The sequence below is a fragment of the Cryptomeria japonica genome, chromosome 10, assembly GCF_030272615.1.
Source record: "Cryptomeria japonica chromosome 10, Sugi_1.0, whole genome shotgun sequence".
NCBI classification, from domain to species: Eukaryota; Viridiplantae; Streptophyta; class Pinopsida; order Cupressales; family Cupressaceae; genus Cryptomeria; species Cryptomeria japonica.
Genome location: NC_081414.1, coordinates 529,350,939 through 529,370,850, shown reverse-complemented (window position 1 = coordinate 529,370,850; position 19,912 = coordinate 529,350,939).

Here is a 19,912-nt window from a genome sequence, read left to right as displayed (position 1 = left end):
AGAAAATCTAGGAACCAATGATTTGGAGAACATGTACAGTGGTGTCATTACTGATGAACAAGGTTTAATTAAACTAGAGCATAAGATAGTTGAAGACTTAGGATTCATTAAGATACTGAACATACCTAAATTTCCTAAAGAGGTAGTCCATCTAGTTCTGAGTAGAGTTCATGTGGCTTGAATCTATTTTTAAAATCTCTAAGGAAGCAATCAAGGCAGTTACTGGTTTATCCTCAACCGGTAGTAGGCCAAACAAAACTAAGAAGATACCTAACAGGGAGTTATGGAGTTAACTGGAGCTACATCTGACAACAGATCTCTTAGGGTTAATGACAAGACTGATGCTAATGTGAGATATGTGAGTATGGTACTTGGATATAGAGTAACTCATGCAAATAGATTGAATTCAGTTTCCAGCTTATGTATTCATAATGCATATGAGATGGTAAAGAATAATGCTAAGATTGATATTTGTGAATGGCTTAAAGATGAATTAATAGACAACTTGAAAAAGATTAAGGGTGACAAGAAAGGAACATTTTGTTTTGGCAACCTACTTGTGTGTTTGATGCTTTACTTCACCAAAGAGATACCCGACATTGGTCATAAGGACTTTGGATATGACATCCCGGTAGGGAAACAAATCAAAGAAGTTATCACCGGTATGGACTCTAACAGTGACAACATAATAACAAATTACTTCAAAAACTTTTAGACAAAGATGAGAGCTAGAGAAAGGTTACCACAGAGCATAGTAGACAAGTATGACAAGAAAATCTGCTTTGTAATTAAACATGATGAGACATGGATGGAAGCAGTTAGCCCTAGAACTATTTGGGTTACTGAAATGGGTTATGAAGTTAATCTAAACATTCTTGAAACATATGCTAAAACATTACTTGAGGCACCTAGAGAACCAATTGAAGAAACTTTTGGAAATGCTGAGACCATTGAGAGTGTTGTTTCAATGTAGAAGCAGAGAGAAAGGAGAGAAAATTTTATTAGAGAAGCATCCAAGATGGTGAAGGAGGTTAAAGAAAATGTGATGAAAATAAGTGGTATCAAAGCTTGGTCATAGGTTTGAATCACGCAGGCCACAACAAGTGACGCTGGGAGGGGGATTGTTGGCAGTGGGCCAGCATCCCTTGCAGGGGGATTCATGACATGGTTTAACAGCCTCCTGTGGATTCTATAAGTCTAGTGGTTGTATCGGGGATTGACAGGTTGATCTTTTGGTGCAATGGCAACCACACTTGTAACATAAATCAGTCCAATTTGTGGTGGTTGATGAAGAAGAAACTGAATCAGATGAGGTAGTAAGATAAGTAAAGGCAAAATATCCTAAGGCCACCAAGGTCTCTAAGGAAAAGCCATCTGATAGAACTAGATCTAGCAAGAAACCAAAATCTGATCTTGATGAGGCATTGAAGTCAGGAAAACTTCAAGGTAATTACACTATTGTGCCCCTTATTACATTAGAATATATTATTAATTCAGTTGTCAAGGATGGTAATTTGAAACCACTATCTGAGTGGTATGAAAATTTTGATGAAAGTGGGAAGAGATCATTAGAAGTTGTAGTTGAATATATGAATGGATATAGTAAAGCCTTGATAGAGTTATCATCTATAATTCTGAAGAGTTTGTATGGCATTTTAGATGCTCAGAGACTAACATCAAATAAAGAAGATGAGAAATTGAAGGAATATATATTAGTCAATTTATGTTTAGTTATTTCTAAGGAGGAGATAGTTAGATTACTCTAGTTAGCCAAAGATAAGTTTCTAAGTAAGTATAGAGTAAATAAGATCATATTCAGTAAAATTGATGAATTTACTGAGGAAACAGAGAAATTTTGGACCAAATATTTGCAAGAAAATCAATATGAAATAAATCCATCAAAGGAAGAAGATGACACTTATCCAGAAACTGACCAGACAAGAGTGGATATACCTTCAATTTTGGAAGTGCAACTAGTGGAGTAGATAATGGGTGATACTTTTGTTCTAGAAGTTCAATCAACATAACATGTAGAAGCCAATATTCTAAAAGAAAGTAGAGTGGAGAATGATGCAGGTGTGGGTGAAGTTGATAAAATAGATAAGGTTGAGATCCCTCTGACACCTGAAGAGGAAGTAGTTGCAAAAGAAAATGTGGAGAAGATAGAGGTCAAGGTTGAAGCCGGAACTAAAGCAAGAGACACTATAGAGATTGTCAAAGGTAAGCAGATCATTGATGACACATAATTTATACAAGGACCAATCAACCTTGCTTCCCTATCTCCCATACAAAAACTTCAATTGGCATATTTTTCTCAAGCCAAAGCCAGTGAAGATCTTTTAAAATCTCACACTGGAGATAGCTTGTTGATGAACATGGTAGTTACTACCTTGGAGAAGTTAATGTTAGACATATCTGATACCGGGAGTAAACTGAGAGGGGGGGGTGAATCAGTTTAATATCAGAAATTAGAAGTATTTCATATTAAAACATTTAAACCAGATCACAAAGAAACCAACACAATGAAAGATAAAACACGAAAGCATAGTACAGACAACACCAATATTTTGACATGGAAAACCCGGTAAACGGAAAAACCATAGAGGTAAACCCTACCCATAATCAAACAATACTTTTGTAGCAGTATGTGAAATAATTGCAATGGGGATTGCACTTGCAGTTAGGCCAACAACCTACAAACTCACTGCTCATCACAAAAGAGAAATCTCACTGGCTTACAAAACATCGAACTATAACCCAAAAAGAATAAAATGTGGAAGTAACATCTCCTAATGCTTGATATAGTTCCAGTTAAGCACAGATGTCTGCCCTGCAACACCAAATCCTTCTGCAGAATGATATATCACTTGTTTGCACATAAACCTTCCTCTGATAATGTAGACATTACCATCGATCCCACATATGTCATATTATATGAATAAGTCACCTATAAGTATAGATCATCAACCTTATCATAAGGTCAGCTAAACCCTAAACCCAAAAACCCATAATTATAAAAAATTACATCACAAGGTACCACCAGACTAATATTATGATTTACATTACATAGCATGGACCTAATTCAAATATCCAAATAATTATATTCACTGGAAATTATGTTAAGACCAAAATCCAGCACATTTCACCAATCGATAGAAACCCTTAGTGCAATAACATAGAAAGTCTAACTAGATCCAAATAGGACCACCATAATAGCACACCAACCAATGCAAAGTAACCAAACACTCAGGACATGATCAAGAAGTACCTTCAACATGGTAGAAACTGGTTCCATAAGCCACACCAAAATCATCTGATCAAAACGTCAAATATTGCTAACTGGTACCAAGAAATCTCAACCAGGAACATAAGCAATAGTTACCAGAGCACCAAAACATGAACCAATAGAATATGGAAAGCATATAACCATCCTAAATAAGCATCCAAAACCGCATCCAAGGATCTGATCATACCAGATCAAAATTATAGCCAAAACAAAGGTAAACACCAATTCTAACCCAGAAAGGTCCAACTAGGATAGCATAACCATATCCAACCAAGATGCAGTGTTGACATCAATGATAATGCTTAACCAAATCCAGCATATGCCAACAATATACCCCTTTGGCATTGATGACAACATTACATGTGAAAAATATCCAAGTGCCAAGGAATGCCAACAATCTCCCAAAAGCTTATCTAAAATGTATTTCCCCTGAGATTAACTAATTATCATATGAGCACCATCTCACCCAAAGATTTGACTATTTTTCACATCGGTAACAAGAAATATCAATCAGGAACATAAGTGATAGTTATCAGAGCACCAAAACATGAACCAACAAAATATGGCAAGCATATAACCATCCTGAATAAGAATCAAAAACCGCATACAAGGATTTGATCATACCATATCAGAATCGAAGCCAAAACAAAGATAAACACCAAGTCTAACCGGGATAGGTCCAATTGGGATAACACAACTATATCCAACTAGGATGTAGTGTTGACATCAATGACAACACTTAACCAAATCCAGCATATGCCAAGAATCTCCCCCTTTGGAATTGGTGACAACACTAAATGTGAAAAACATTTAAGTGCCAAGGAATGCCAACAATCTCTCAAAAGATGATCTGAAATGTATTTCCCCTGAGATTAATTGATTATCATATGAGCACCATCTCACCCAAATATTTGACTATTTTTCACATGAATACCATCTCTCCCTCTTTGATATCAATGAAAAAGGATGGATACCAAACCAAAAATACTGAAACAAACAGCTAACTACTCCCCCTGAGTAGTAACATCATCTCAACAACTCGAATCAAAGAAAATATCTGATAAGCTTACCAGATTGATGCATTCCTACATCTCTAAGTCTCTTCCAAAGGGTTGGCAACCACCAACTGATCTTTGAGATATTCAAAAGTATCTTTAGGCAATGGTTTTGTTTGAATATCTACAATTTTCTCCTTACTAGGCACATAAACCAATCCGACATTCTTTTCTTCAATTTTTTTCTTTAAAGAAATTATACCTTATAAAATATGTTTTGATTTGGAATGAAATACCAGATTCTTTGACATATCAATAAAAGAAGTGTTATCACAGTGAATAACAATAGGCTCATCATAACTTATCCTTATATCTTTCGACATTTGTTTCATCCATAAAATCTAAGTACAGTTGGTTGCAGCAGCTACATATTTCGCTTCAGTAGTAGATAATGAAGTCCATGATTGTTTCATACTAAGCCATGAAACCATTTTTTTCCAAGAAATAATGCACTGTTGGTGGTTCTCTTTTGGTCATCCACATCTCTTGCCCAATTAGAATCTGTATAGACACATAGTCCAAAATTGTCAATTTTTGCATACCATCAGCCAAGCTCTATTGTACCTGCCAAATATATGAATATCCTCTTGGCAGAAATATGATGAGTTCCTCTAGGATCTGATTGAAATCTAGAAGTAATACAAATAGCATTCATTATATCGGGTCTAGTCTGAGTTAAGTACAACAATCCACCAATTATTTATTTGCATCTGCTTGGATTCACTTTAGGAGATTCAACATCCTTTGACAATTTGCAACCCGTTATCATAGGAGTACCGATAGGTTTAGAATTCTCAAGTCCAAATTTCTTAAGCAATTCCTTCACATACTTATTTTGACAAATGAAAATACCTTTATCAGTTTGTGTAATCTGCAAACCTAATAAATTTTTCATCTCACCAATCATAGACATTTCAAATTCATTCTTCATATCATCAACAAATTTCATGCATAGGCTTTCTTCTCCTCCAAAAATGATATCATCCACAAAGACTTCAATAGTCAGTATGTCATCATGCTCAATTTTATAATATAAGTTGTTGTTAGCATTACCTTTGCTAAAACCAAGCTTAGAAAGATATATATCCAATCTAGCATACCATGCTCTAGGGGCCCGTTTTAATCCATATAAAGCTTTCTTCAATCTGCAAACCATGTCCCTGTCTTCTGATAAATAAAATCCATCAAGTTGCTCAATGTAGACTTCCTCCTCAAGATCTCCATTTTGAAATGCACATTTGACATCCATATGATATACTTTGTAGTTCTTGTGTGCAGCATAGTCAAGAAATAGTATTACCGCTTCAATTCTTGTAACCAGAGCATACGTCTCACCATAATCAACTCCTTCCTGTGAATAACCTTTGCAAACCAATTTAGCCTTGTTTCTTACAAATTGACCTTCCTCATTCAATTTGTTCCTGAAAACCCATTTAGTTCCAATAATATTCTTATCTTTAGGTATGGGAACTAATTCCCATGTCTTATTCTTTTCTATTTGATCCAATTATTCTTCCATTTCTTTCATCCAATTTTTATCTTTACTTGCTTTAATGAATGATTTTGGTTCAATTTGAGAAATCAAACATACCTCTTTAGTAGCTAGCCTTCTTCTAGTCATCACACCTTTGCTTTTATCTCCAATTATCTAATCTTTAGAATGATTTAGTTTCACATACCTGGGAGACTTTTAATTTTCTTGATTTACTGACTCTTTCTGTTGTTCAACAGTCATAGTTGAATTTTTTGATGGTGCCAAAGTCACTGATTCAATGCTCTGAACATATTCTTGCATTACCAATTCTGGTCTGATAAATTCATCTTCTAGTTCACAGTCATATCATATGATCTCATTACTGCCTTATTCATCCACCTTAACATTTATGCTCTCCATTATCCTATTCAATCTTTTGTTATAACATCTATATGATTTAATCTTAGTAGAATAACCCAAAAATATTCCTTCATCACTCCTAGGATCAAACTTTCCTAATGCATCATATCTTCTAATGTAGCATTTACTTCCAAAAATTCTGAAATATCTAATAGTAGGAGTATGATCAAACTATAATTTATAAGGAGTCTTACTAGTATCACCTTATATGTGTACTTTGTTGAAAGTGTATATTTTTGTATTGACAACTTCTCTCTAATAGATATCAGATAATTTATCTTTAGTCATTATTGTCCTTGCCGCATCCAATATGGTTCTATTTTTCCTTTCCACCAATCCATTCTGCTATGGAGTTATAGGTGCAGAAAGTTGTCTTCTGATAACATTCTTCTCACAAAAGTTGTTGAACTCACCAGATGTAAACTCACCGCCTTGATCTGATCTTAAGCATTTTATTTTCAGTTCTATCTCATTCTCAACCATATCTCTGAAGATTATAAATTTCTCAAGAGCTTCTAATTTTTCTTTTAAAAAATGCAACCCACATCATTCTAGAGTACTCATCAATAAGTAGCATAAAATATCTATCACCTTGAATATTTTTAGTCCTTGTCAGTCCACATAGATCAATATGAATAAGATCAAGAATTTCATTAGATTTATCATGTATGCTTCTAAAAGAAGTTCTGACTTTCTTACCCATTTGACATTCTCTACATACCAGATTATGAGGTTTGATAATCTTGGGCAAATCTTTGACAGCCTGTGTTGAACTGATATTTACTATGCAATCAAAATTTACATGACACATCCTCTTATGCCATAACCATCTTTCGTCAATCTGAGGAATCAAACAATCTTTCTCACCAGAGTTCAAATGAAAAATGTTTCCTTTGGTTTGGGTTCCGGAAGCAATTTCTAATCCACATCTATTGATGATCTTGCATTTTCCATCCTTGAATTGCAAATGGAATCCTCTATCCACCATCTAACCTACACTTAAAAGATTATGCTTCAATAATTCAACATAATAAACATTATCAGTATCAGTCTTACCATCCAACGATATTGTTCCTTTTCCTTTGATCCTACATGCCTTGTTGTCTCCAAATCTGACTAGTTTGCCATCAAATTCTTGTAGTGATATAAATTTTCTCTTGTCATCGATCATGCGATGTGAGCATCCACTTTCTATAACCCATTCATTCTTTTCTTCAATTTTAGAAGCTAAAGCCTTCTCCTTAGTATGAGTTGCTTCAATGACAAGTTTCGGAGAATCATCCTTGATAGCAATAAAGACCCAATCTTTACTGGAGCTTCCATTGTCAGTTCCACTTACAGGTTCATCATCATCATCATCAGTAATACCAAAATTTTCATCACCAACATAATAGCATGATTTATCCTTATTCCTTCTAAATCTAGGTCTATTCTGATATTCTGGATTGGGCTTACAACTCTTCACAAATCTTTCATTATTCCTAGAATCTCTTTTAGGGCATCTAGAAGCAAAATGACCAATCTTATTACATGAAAAACATTTAAAAGGCATTTTTCCTTCATACTTACTTCCAGTCGGTCCTTTAGGAATTCTTCTAGAAATCAAGGCTTCCAACTCTTCAAGTTCTTTGTCTTCCCTTTCAATGTCCTCCAAATCTTTAAAATACAATTCCTTCCAATCAATCTTCTGCTTACTGAAGCCAAATGCTTTAAATTCAGTTTTAGTATAACTCTAATCTCCAAGTTTCTCAAGTTCAAAAGCAGTCAATTTCCAAAGTAATGTATCTCTGGTAATAGGGGTACTTGACATTGTTCGGAGCTCATTAATTACAGCAGCCTTCATCTTATAAGATGGAGGTAGAACTCTCAAATGTTTGACACAACCTCATCCTCACTAACTGATCTACTGCAGTATTTGGTTCCCATAACAATTTCATTCACTCTATCCATGAAAGAACTAATATTCTCAGCTTCTTCCATCTTCAAAGTTTCATATCTTACCCGAAAACCTTCAAGTTTTGCAATCTTTACTGCTCGGTCACCTTCATAAAGAGTTTCAAGCTTTGTCTAGATCTGCTTTGTATTCTCCAACTCTATGACATTCAATAGTTTTTCATCAGAGAGGGCGCTCAACAATGCTTCCTTCGCTCTAACATCATTTTCAGCTCTCTTATGTTCATCAACAGGTGCGAGTGTTCCATTATTAGGATCATGAGGTATATACCCTTTCTCCATTATCTCCCAAACTTAAGCTCTAAGACATCTTAGATGAATCTGTTAGGTCCCAGAGATAACTGAGAGGGGGCTGAATCAGTTGTCTAATAAATTCAAACCAAAAAAACTTATCCAACCTCAATGCTTAATACCGGTAAACCAAACTTTGTGCCGGTAGACAATTTATCAGTTAATTACAGTATCGGTAAAGATTAATGCATGAGATAGAAAGATAATAACATCCACAAAACATAACACTAATATTTGTACATGGAAACCCTATAAGGGGAAAAACCACGGTGGGAAACCTTACCCATAATTAGATGATACTACTATAGATAGTATGTGTATACAAATGGGGTCTGCACATGCAGAAAGGCCAAGTGCCTAGAGCTCACTGCTCAAACACAAATAGGAGTCACACTAATTAAAATTGGATGGTTAAATCCAATAATGATATACTACTCAAAATAGCATCTTCATATGCTGGATTCAGTACCGGTGTAGTTCTGATTGTCTTTACAAAAACCTTGCAACACAAGATGGAAAAACCATCAAAGTGCCAAAATAGAAATGCCAAAAACCAAAAACCAATAATCTCCCAAAAGAGATCATAACCAGAATTCAAAATTTAGATACAGAGAGTAATCAATCTCTCCCAAAGTAACAATCTCTCCCCTTGAGAGTAACATGTGTTTTCCTTGTGTTTTTCCATATCAATCTCTCCCCCTTTGACATCAAATACCAAAGCCAATACAAAAATCAGGTTCAAATACAAAATACCAACCAATTCAGTATGCCAACTACTCTTCCTGAGAAGTAGCTCTCCTCATCAAAGCCAGAATAAAAGATTTCTCTGTTAGTTTTGTCGGTTGATGACAAACATCAACTATCTAAGTCTCTATCGGTGGGGGTATGACCCCAAGCTGGTCTCTGAGATATTCAAAAGTCTCCTTAGGCAAAGGCTTGGTGAAAATATCTGCAATCTACTCTTTAGTATTCACATAAACCAGTTTTACTTCTTTTGCTTCAACATTTTCTTTCAGAAAGTTCAATTTGATAGAAACATGTTTAGTTTTAGAATGTAGTACCAAATTCTTAGATGTATCAATTGCTGCAGTGTTATCACAATAGATAGTTATAGGTTCCTTGCATTTTATCTTTATGTCCTTCAACATTTTCTTAAGCCATAATACCTATGTATAGTTAGTTACCGCTGCAACATATTCTAATTCTGCTGTTGATAAAGATGTGCAACTTTGTTTCTTACTCAACCAAGAAATTAATATGCTTCCAAGAAAAAATGCTCCATTGGTGGTTCTTTTTCTGTCATCCACATCTCCTGCCCAATTTGCATCTATGTATGCACATAATTCAAGGTTTTCATCTCTAAGATACGATAAACTAAGATTTGTAGTGCCTTGTAAGAACCAGAAAATCCTTTTTACTGCTGATTCATGATTTTCTCTAGGATTACTCTGAAATCTTGAAACAATACATACTGCATTCATAATATCAGGTCTTGTTTGTGTCAAATATAGTAGGCCTCCTATCATAGACTTGTACCTGGTCGGATTAACAGGTGTTGATTCATCCCTTAGTGATAATTTGTCATTTGTAGTCATAGGTGTGCTTACCAGTTTAGAGTTCTCCATCCCAAATTTCTTTAGTAACTCCTTCAAGTACTTGTATTGACTTAAGAATATACCTTTATCAGTCTATGAAATCTGCAATCCTACAAAGAATTTTATCTCTCCAATCATAGACATTTCAAATTCATGTTGCATTTCAATAGAAAAGTCTTTACATAATCCATCTTCTCCTCCAAAGATTATATCATCAACAAAAACTTCTATAACCAAGATGTCATCATTAGTCACTTTATAGTATAATTTGATGTCAGCATTACCTTTAGAAAAACTAATCTTCAAAAGATATTTATCCAATCTAGCATACCAAGATCTTGGAGCTTGCTTCAACCCATACAAAGCTTTCCTTAACCTGCAAACCATATCTTTATTATCTGTCAAAGAAAATCCATCAGGTTGCTCAATGTAAACTTCTTCTTCAAGATCTCCATTAAAAAATGCACATTTAATATCCATTTGATATACTTTGTAGTTCTTGTGTGTTGCAAAAACCAAGAATAATCTGACTACCTCAATTCTAGCTACCGGTGCAAAGGTTTCATTATAATAAATTCCTTCTTTCTGAGAATATCCCTTACACACTAGTCTTGCTTTATTTTTGATTACTTTCCCATCTTCATTAAGTTTGTTTCTGAATACCCATTTTGTTCCAATCACATTTTTGTCTTTAGGCCAGGGAACTAATGTCCATGTGTTATTCTTCTCAATTTGTTCTAGTTCCTCTTCCATAGCTTTAATCCAGTGTTTATCTTCACATGCCTCATTAATTGATGATGGTTCAATTTGAGAAATAAGATATACCTCTTCATTTGCCAGTTTTCCTCTTGTCATAACACCTTGATACTTGTTCCCAATTATCCAATTTTCAGAGTGATTCAGTCTTACATACTAGGGTGTCTTCATTTTCTACTGTTCCTCAGTTACAATGGAATTTTTAGATGATACCGGTGTAACTGGATCTTCATTCTATACCGGTGGATTCAATGTAGGTTCATTTGTTAGTATCACTCTTGTCGGTTCAGAGTCTATATACCTTGAAGTTCCTCTAAACTGTTCATCAATATTCACATTTGTACTCTCAACAACGTTTTGCAATCTCTTGTTAAAACATCTATATGCTTTTCTCTTAGATGAATAACCAAGAAATATTCCTTCATCACTTCTAGGATCAAATTTGCCAATATACTCATCTCTTCTAATATAGCATTTGCTTCCAAATATTCTGAAATATTTAAGAGTAGGAGTAATACCAAACCATAGTTCATGAGGGGTCTTACCGGTTTCTCCTTTGATGTGAACTTTGTTGAATGTATAGATCACTGTGCTTACTACCTCTCTCCAATATACATGTGGTAGATTTGCTTCAGATAACATACTTCTGGCTGCATCCAAGATAGTTATGTTTTTCCTTTCTACAACTCCATTCTATTGTGGTGTCCAGGGTGCTGATAATGGTCTTCTGATTCCATTCACTTCACAGAATGTATTAAATTCCTTAGATGTGAATTCACCTCCTTGATCTACTCTAGACATTTGATTATCTACCGGTTTCATTTTCTACCATTGCTTTGAATAGTTTGAACTTCCCAAGTGCTTCTGATTTTTCTCTGAGAAAAGTAACCCAACACATTCTAGAATAGTCATCAATGATTAGCATGAAATATCTATCACCTTGTAAGCTTTTAGTTCTAGCTAGACCACATAAATCAGTGTGAATTAAGTCAATAGCATTATTGGATTTTTCTGGAATACTTTTAAAATATGCTCTAACTTGTTTTCCAAATTGACATTCCTTACATACTGGATTGTGAGGTTTAACAATCTTAGGTAAGTCTTTAACTGCCTTAGTAGTACTTATTTTTACCATGCAATCAAAATTTACATGACAGAGTCTCTTATGCCATAGCCAACTTTCATCAATGTGTGCAATTAAGCATGTCTTTTCACTGTTATTCAAATGAAAGATATTACTTCTAGTCTAATTACCAGTTGCAACTTCCAAACCAGTTCTGTTCATAATTTTGCATTTACCATTCTTGAATTGTAACTGAAATCCTTTTTCAACTAATTGACCAACACTCAAAAGATTATGCTTTAAACCTTCTACATAGTAAACATTGTTAGTATTATGCTTACCATCAAGAGATATAGTACCTTTTCCTTTGATCAAACAAGCTTTATCATCTTCAAATCTTACCAGACCTCCATTGTATTCCTGAAAGTTCAAGAATTTACCTTTATCACCAGTCATATGATGTGAGCATCCCGAATCAATGATTCATTCATCCTTAACCTCAACTTTAGCTTCTAGGGCTTGCTCTTTCGGTTGAACAATAGGCATCAGTTGATCTTCTGTTATAGCAACAAAAACCCATCCATTTTCTGTCGAATCTTCATCAGAATCGTCAGTGACTCCTTCATCAGCAAGATAACAAGATTTATCTTTATTGTTCTGAAATCTGTATCTCTGATATTCAGGGTTAGGCTTGTATGTTCTTCTAGCTTCTTCTCTTAGTCTAGCATGTCTATTAGGGCATTTTGAAGCCATATGGCCAATCTTATTATAGTTAAAACATTTAAAGGGTGCTTTACCTTCATACTTACTTCCAACTAGACCTTTAGGCATTTTCCTTGCAAATAGTGCTTCAAGTTCTTCATTTTCTCTCCTGCTTTCCTCAAGTTCTCTTGCATGAAAGGCTTTCCAATCAGATTTTTCAAAAGATGGTGTAGATGATGTTGATTCTTTAAAGGCTAAATTTGTCTTTATAGTAGCAACAGGACCAATTTCCTCAATTTCAAAAGCTGAAAGTTTTCCAATCAATGTATCCCTAGTTACTGATGTATTAGGCATTGTTCTTAACTCATTTATAGCAGTAACTTTCATTTTATATGCCAGTGGCAATCCTCTTAAAACTTTTGAAAAAATTTCATCTTCACTTAAGGTTCCTCCACAACATTTAATACCCAAAACAATTTCATTTACTCTTTCCATAAAAGCAGAAATCCTTTCATCTTCTTCCATTTTCAGATTTTCATACCTGGCCCAAAAGCTTTCAAGTTTTGCAATTTCTCTAGTGGAATCTCCTTCATTCAATGTTTCCAAATGATCTCAAATATCTTTAGCAATAGACCTATCGGATAATCCAATGATTTGTTGATCTGATAATGCACTCAAAAGTGCTTCCCTTGCTTTGCAATCATTTTCTTCATCTTTTCCTAAGGTAGGTGGATTAGGCTGACTTTGAGTAGGAGCAATGTAGCCATTCTTTGTAACATCCCAGATGTCCTTTCCAATGCAATTTAGATATGTCTCCATTCCAATCTTCCATATACCATAGTTGGTTCCATCAAGTTTAGGACTGTCTTTCCCAAAATAGTTAGTAGACATTGGATCTCCTCAAGCCGTTAAACTTCTGCAAAAAGAGGACTAAGCTCTAATACCAATTGTTAGTTCTCAGAGATAACTAAGAGGGGAGGTGAATCAGTTGTCTAATAAATTCAAACCAAAAACAACTTATCCAACCTTAATGCTTAATACCGGTAAACCAAACTTTGTGATGGTAGACAGTTTATCAGTCAATGACAGTACCGGTAAAGATTAATGCATGAAATAGAAAGATAATAACATCCACAACTCATAACACCAATATTTGTACGTGGAAACCCTATAAGGGGAAAAACCATGGTGGGAAACCTTACCCACAATTAGATGATACTACTGCAAATAGTATGTGTATACAAATGGGTTTTGCACATGTAGAAAGGCCAAGCACCTAGAGCTCACTGCTCAAACACAAATAGGAGTCACACTGAGTACAATTGGATGGTTAAATCCAATAATGATGTACTGCTCAAAATAGCATCTTCATATGTTGGATTCAGTACTGGTGTAGTTCTGATTGTCTTTACAAAAACCCTGCTTCACCTTCAAATGATGTCTGCGTGTATAGATCTGCTTATTCTCGCATATGCCTTCTTCCAATTCCTTATCCTAATCGCGTATCGATCTTACAAATAAGATCTTACATATATACCATAACCTAAGACCAATTTTAGTAGGTCAGCTCTAAAAGATATTACAATAAAATAATTACAAGTAAATCAATAATCGATGCAATATCCGATTCAACATGTTGGCTTAATGCATTTACAATAACAACAAAATCATCTCCAAAGCGTGTCGTGCTGATTTGGAATAGATAAGCCTGCCGGTACTTATTCTGGACCTATTTGCCAGTAACAACAAATATGCAAATATGAATATGCCAATGAACAAATATCCAAGACAAAGTGTCCAAACGATGTCTTTGACATAACCAAGTGTTTTCCATGTCATTCCAAGTTTCGATGAACAATATATCCTGCCGGTGTACCAGATACTGGTGACTATGCATAAAGTCACTTGCTTGCCGGTGAACATAATCATTTCTCCAAAGTGCCAAAGTTGATAAGTGTTGATAGGTGTTGACATCAATGACAAAACCATACCAAAATACCAACAGAATCTTCATTTGCTCCTTCCATATTTTCTAATTTATACCATCAAATATAAGACTCTCCTTTAGGTAGGGGTTGAATATAGAATTAGATGCAGTTGCCATCGGATCTCCTCAAGCGGTTAAGCTTCTGTAGAGAGAACCTTGCTCTGATACCAATTGTTAGACAGATCTGATACCGGGAGTAAACTAAGAGGCGGGGTTGAATCAGTTTACTATAAAAAATCAGAAGTATTGCATATTAAAACCTTTAAACCAAAGCACAAAGAAACCAACACAATGAAAGATAAAACATGAAAGAATAGTACACACAACACCAATATTTTGACATGGAAAACTCGGTAAATGGAAAAACCACGGTGGGAAACCCTACCCACAATCAGATAATACTTCTGCAGTAGTATGTGAAATAATTACAATTGGGATTTCACTTGCAATCAAGCCAATAACCTAGAGCTCATTCCTCATCACAAAAGAGAAGTCTCATGACTTATTAAACATTAGACTACAATCTGAAAATAATGAACTATGAAAGTAGCATCTCCTAATGCTTGATACAATTCTGGTTAAGCACAAATGTCTCCCCTGCAACACCAAATCCTTCAGTCGAATGATATATCACTTGTTCACACATAAATCTTCCTCTGATAATGCAAACATAACTATCAATCCCACATATATCATATTACATAAATAACTCATCTATAAGTACAAATCATCAACCTTATGATAAGGTCGGCTAAACCCTAAACCCAAAAACCCACAATTACAAAAATTACATCACACGATACCACCAGACCAATATTATGATTTACATTACATATAATGGACCTAATTCAAATATCCAAACAATTATATCCACCAGAAATTCTGTTAAGACCAAAATCTAGCACGTTTCACCAACCGGTAGAAACCCTCGGTGCAATAACACATAAAGTCTAACTGGGTCCAAATAGGACCACCATAACAGCATGCCAGTTGATGAAAAATAACCAAACACTTAGGACATGATCAGGAAGTACCTTCAGCATGATAGAAACCAATTCCATAAGCCGGACCAAAATTATTTGATCAAAACATCAAATATTGCTAATCGGTAAAGCTAACTGGTACCAACAAATATCAACCGGGAACATAAGAGATAGTTAACGGAGCACCAAAACATGAACCAATAAAATATGAAAAGCATGTAACCATCTTGAATAAGAATCCAAAACCACATCCAAGGATATGATCATACCAGATCAGAATCAAAGCCAAAACAAAGATAAACACCAAGTCTAACTCGGATAGGTCCAACCGGGATAGTAGAACCATATCCATCCGGGATGCAGTGTTGACATCAATGACAACACTTAACCAAATCCAACATATGAAAACACTTAATGCCCTCATTCCAACAAGATATATCTAATACTTCATCCAAGCAATTGAAAAGCCTAATTGATTCTATTGATTCCCACTTTGAATCTTTTCAAAAGTCTGCAAAGAAAAAAGTCAGAAATGAATTTGATGTTAAAAGGCTCCGCACCTTGAATAAAATGATCTCAAATGATACACCCACATTAATTAATTGTGTGAAAAGCATGCAGGATGCAATAATCATAGATGGAAACTTGTATAAATCATGCTTATCCCTAAACACGTTCACTGTGGATATTGAGAAGAATACTCAAGTGTACAAGGATCAGATGGAAAGTTTATCTCAGTCAGTTGATCCTTTTACCAATTCATTAAGCTAGCATGAAAGTTAGCTAATTCTATTGCTCAAGAAGATTCAGAGTCTGAGCTATGATTGGGAAAGGATAATTGCCAGAGTTGGAGAACTTAGGAGTCATATTGTCCCTAAGGTGGATGTAATGCTAAATGCTCTTCAAGATTCTCAGAGTGCTCTCAAGATAGATGATATCAAGGCCGTATTTAAGCGCAGTCTTATCTTCTTAGTGGGTTTATAACAGTCTTTGAGAATTTGCAAAAGGGTTGGGATAGTCACTTAGACTCTTTCAAGAATTTGAATGCAGATATATTCAAGTTTTTGTGAAGACTGTATAGCATTTTTTGCCTCAATCCTTGATTTCTGGGACCCTACCTTTGTCATTGATGTCAAAGGGGGAGTGTAGAAGTAAAAAATGTTGATCTAAGGGGGAGCTCCTTAATTCTTTGGAATCCGATGATCAAATTTTTGGTTGCAGCATATATATTTTGGTTTTGATCCAAGACTTAGTCTTTTATCACTAAGTGCTTCCATCAATGCCAAAGGGGGGGATTGTTGGCAAGAGACTATTACTACTTACTAAGTTGCCATTAGTTTTATATCCAAAGTCATTCTATATACTCTAGTTGGTTACTACTACCAAAATATTTAGTCGGTAAGAATAGAGTAGTCGGTTATAGAAGAAAGTAGTCACAGAGCTTAGTATACACCGAGCTGTCTACCGAGTAACACTCTATGCCTACCTAGGAGAAAAAATGATATACTGAGTTAACAAACACCGAGTGAAACATGTTACCACATTCAATGAACCTAGACACACATGGGAAACGTGTTACAAGATCGACGAACAAAGAACCATTATCACGTTGGAAATTGCACTTAAAGATTTTGTATGATTTTGAGGTCATCTATCCAATGAAATATTTTGTATGGTTATTCATTCGATAAATCATTTTTGTAAGATCGAAGCATGAACTAGATCACCGACATAAGAGATCTATTTATACAACATGGATTGGGATCAAATAGAGAGATGAGAGGTGTACGAAGCAAGACATGTATGATAGATAAGAAAGCACTGAGTATTATGACTGTTATCGACACAGAGGTCACTGAGAAGGATTTCAGAGAACAATCAAGGAACAAAGTAAATAGAAGGGTTTACTGAGTTACTTTATGGGTTATCGAGGTATCCTATAAGAAAGGTAATCTCATTTTGAGCACATAGAATCTGCTATAACATTTCAGATGTGAAGTTGCAGATATTTGTAAAGATTTTATTGTAATATTTTGAGTTGTAAGAGAAACCTTTAACAGGGTAAAAGACTCTAACAAAGTCTAAAAATTGTAAAACCTTTAACTAGGTGCAACATTTAGAATAAGTGTTGTAAAATCCTTTAGCAAGGTAGATCTAACGATCTTGATACTCCTAACAGGGTAAGCTATCAGAAATAGCTAAACATGTAGCTCTAACCAAGCAACCTTTATTATTGCAGTAGTGAAGTTGTGGGTGTCATCCCCACCACAGTTTTTCTCTCTAACCAAGAGTTTCTGCATAACTAAAATATATGTGTTATGGAGTGAATCATGTATGATTGTTATTTATTTGTTTTAGCTTTATGTTATGTTACAATAGTTTTTGGTTTATGCTTAAAAGTAAAGTTATTATTGGAGAAAAGATTTGAAGTACTGATTCACCCCTCCCCTCTTAGTACATTATCTTTCCATATTGGGCCTAACAATTGGTATCAGAGCTTAAATCTTGAAAAAGTGTTTAACTACCTAAAGAAAAAGATCTTATCAATGGAAGGCTATAAATAATCTCAAAGAATTGTGTATTTGCAAGAAGAGTTGGGTCATGCTAATCAAGTGATTGCAGACATGCAAAGACAAATGCAAAAATCATTGAAAGTCAGAAGAAGATTGTCTGATGATTTGCGGGACTCTCAAGAGTTAGTGGAAAAAATTGAGACATCATCTGAGAATAGTATATCTAAAGAGACTGAAGAGATGATTGGAGAACTGAAAGAAAAGAACAAAGCATTGATTGAACAACTAGAAGCAATGAAAAGAGAACATGAGCATTTCAGCACACAGATGAATGAAAATCTAGATGCATTGAGGATAGCTGAGGATAAGATAAGAAATCTAGAAAGAGAAAAACATCAACTTGAAGCATTAGTGTCTGAAAAGAATGATGAAATCACTAGGATGACTGGAATACAAAGTAATCTGTTAGATCAATTGGGTTATGCACATCATGAAGCAAATCTAAAGGATAATTAGAATCAAGCATTGAAACTTGAAGTATCAAGATTGACTGATGAACTTGAAACAGAGAAGAAATCCAAAGAAACACTAAAGAAGAGTTATGAAGCATCAAAGATGTTGGATGAACAACTATATACAAGAAGACCCAACAAAGATGCAGGACTCGGTTACAAAGGAAAAGACACTACTGAGAGAGGAGAATCATCACAGCAAGCTAGAAACAAGAAGAACATCAAAGAAAAGAAACCTATTTGCAACTACTGTGGAAATCAAGGTCATACTGCCAACTTGTGCCAAATCAGAAAAGGTAAGCAACCGAATTTCACAACGTCTAATGGTTATTGTTACAATTGCAATAAATATGGTCACATAGCTAACCAATGTAGAACAAAGTCTATTAACAACTATCAGAAGGCAAAATTCAAAGGATTTTGTAAAAAATGCAATAGATATGGACATAGTACTGAGAAGTGTTGGTTTAAGAAAAAGAACTATATGTGGTCTGCACACCGAGCAAATACTAGAGGCTACCAAACTCACACAGATCTTAACCGATAGTATTCTGCAGTACCATGGGATTACAATACAAGGAATGGTGTGAATGCTATGGAAGATATGGACATATAAGTGCCAATTGCTTTATAAGGTTTGGAATGAACAACTGAAGATCATGGAGAAATCCTGGTATGGCATGTTTTCATTGTCACAAGGTTGGACACTTGGCTAGAGATTGCAGAGATCAACCTAGAGGAGACACTGAAGAAATAAAAGGCAAATTACAAATGATTTGGAAAAAGAAGGAAATTAAGTCAAATGAAGAAAGCACCTTATCTACCGAGTTAGGTGCACCTATTCCAAATTAATCGGTAAAGGTATGAAGGGACTGTATTCTCTCAAGGTTAAATCTTAAGAGTTCCTATTTTATCATGTACCTAATTCAAAATCTGTATAACTAAAGATGCATTAGGAAATTTGAAATTTTATCAAGTCTTTTGGAAGCCTGTCTAGTCGGTAAATATAGGAAGTCGGGCTACTCGGTAAAAGCATAAAAAGGAAGTGGTACCGAGTGCATTTAATGTTTTCTAACCTAACTGCACAAAGCCTGATAAGGTATAATGTGTACTTAAAGCTTTTGCGTGGTCATTTTACACTACCAAGTTTTCAATAAAGCAGAGCAAAGCGATTCAAAGGCGATCAAACCTCCTCTGAAGCAAAATTCAAGGTATTTACATCAATCACAATGCATTGTCAAACTAGTTTATTGATCATATCAGTTGTGAACATCTGTTTTACATTTGTTAAGTGGGAAGTGTCTATCGTTTAAAAGTTTTCA